Source organism: Halichoerus grypus, chromosome 5 (genome assembly GCF_964656455.1).
Source record: "Halichoerus grypus chromosome 5, mHalGry1.hap1.1, whole genome shotgun sequence".
In the NCBI taxonomy this organism is placed as follows: domain Eukaryota; kingdom Metazoa; phylum Chordata; class Mammalia; order Carnivora; family Phocidae; genus Halichoerus; species Halichoerus grypus.
In genome coordinates, this window is record NC_135716.1 from 49,923,014 (window position 1) to 49,925,110 (window position 2,097).

General features: G+C 43.8%; 1 pseudogene; it reads left to right on the forward strand.

Moving 5' to 3' along the window:
- Positions 1-246: 246 nt before the first annotated feature.
- On the forward strand, positions 247-1,892 carry LOC118538106 (importin subunit alpha-1 pseudogene; annotated as a pseudogene).
- Positions 1,893-2,097: the final 205 nt, after the last annotated feature.

The following is a 2,097-nucleotide window of genomic DNA, read 5'->3' on the forward strand; positions in this document are numbered from 1 at the left end:
TTTCAAATGCCAACACTGCAGTTTAGCTAGTCACCCGATGTCTGGTAAATTACCCCATCGCTCTGAGCCTCAGTTTTCTCATCGTAAATTGAAGATAATTTCATCATGTTAGAGGCTTTGAGCCAAAGACAAATGAAATAACAGGATTCAAAACTTAATGGTGTGAGGCCACACTGTCTTCGGGGTGATCCGTGGTGGACTTTTTGAGGGCAGCTGTCCCGCAGCCTGCGTGCCCTGGACCGCCTCCTGTGGAAGCCTGAGCCGGCCGTGTAGCTTTCTCCCTTTGTCTCATAACCATGTCCACCAACGAGAATGCTAATTCACCAGCTGCCCGCCTTAACGATTCAAGAACAGGGGGAAAGACAGTACAGAAATGAGGCAGCGCCGAATAGAAGTTAATGTGGAGCTGAGGAAAGCTAAGAAGGATGACCAGATGCTGAAAAGGCGAAAGGTAATCTCGTTTCCTGATGAGGCTGCCTCTCCCCTACAGGAAAACCGCAACAACCAGGGCACTGTAAATTGGTCTGTTGATGACATTGTCAAAGGCATAAATAGCAACAATTTGGAAAGCCAGCTTCAGGCTACTCAAGCTGCTAGGAAACTGCTTTCTAGGGAATAACAGCCCCCATAGACAACATAATCTGGGCTGGTTTGATTCCAAAGTTTGTGTCCTTCTTGGGCAGAACTGATTGTAGTCCCATTCAGTTTGAATCTGCTTGGGCTCTCACTAACATTGCTTCTGGGACGTCAGAACAGACCAAGGCTGTGGTAGATGGAGGTGCTATCCCAGCATTCATTTCTCTGTTGGCATCTTCCCATGCCCACATCAGTGAACAAGCTGTATGGGCTCTAGGAAACATTGCAGGTGATGGTTCAGTTTTTCGAGACTTGGTTATCAAGTATGGTGCAGTTGACCCACTATTGGCTCTCCTTGCAGTTCCTGATATGTCATCTTTAGCATGTGGTTACTTACATAACCTTACTTGGACACTTTCAAACCTTTGTCGAAACAAGAATCCTGCACCCCCATTAGATGCTGTTGAGCAGATTCTTCCTACCTTAGTTCGTCTCCTGCATCATGATGATCCAGAAGTATTGGCAGATACCTGCTGGGCCATTTCCTACCTTACTGATGGTCCAAATGAATGGATTGAAATGGTTGTGAAAACAGGAGTTGTGCCCCAGCTTGTGCAGCTTTTAGGAGCTACTGAATTGCCCATTGTGACTCCTGCACTAAGAGCCATAGGAAATATTGTCACAGGGGCAGATGAACAGACTCAGGTTGTAATAGATGCAGGAGCACTTGCTGTTTTTCCCAGCCTCCTAACAAACTCCAAAACTAATATTCAGAAGGAAGCTACATGGACAATGTCAAACATCACAGCTGGTCGCCAGGACCAGATACAGCAAGTTGTGAATCATGGATTAGTCCCATTCCTCGTTGGTGTTCTCTCTAAGGCAGCCTTTAAGAAACAAAAGGAAGCTGTCTGGGCTGTGACCAACTATACAAGTGGTGGGACAGTTGAACAGATTGTATACCTCGTTCATTGTGGCATAATAGAACCACTGATGAACCTCTTAACTGCAAAAGATACCAAAATTAGTCTGGTTATTCTGGATGCCATTTCAAACATCTTTCAGGCTGCTGAGAAACTAGGTGAAACTGAGAAACTTAGTATAATGATTGAAGAATGTGGAGGTTTGGACAAAATCGAAGCTCTACAAAACCATGAAAATGAGTCTGTGTACAAAGCCTCATTAAACTTGATTGAGAAGTATTTTTCTGTAGAGGAAGAGGAAGATCAGAATGTTGTGCCAGAAACTACCTCTGAAGTATTGGTTATTAGATTTGTTTCAGGAAGGATGGTACTCCCGGGACTTTTAACTTTTAGGTTGTACAACTGAGGCAGAAAGTTGTTTGTTGTGTACTCTGTTTGGTAGAAGTTTGTCTTACTGTTTCTCTAATAAGAACTCTTTTTAAATGTGTTTTGTTATTGTAGCACTTTTTGCAACGAAACTCTACTTGACCAGTTCCAAACTGTACAACATGTATGAAGCTCCTCCTCTCAGTGGGTTTCTTATTTCTATGTGGAATCT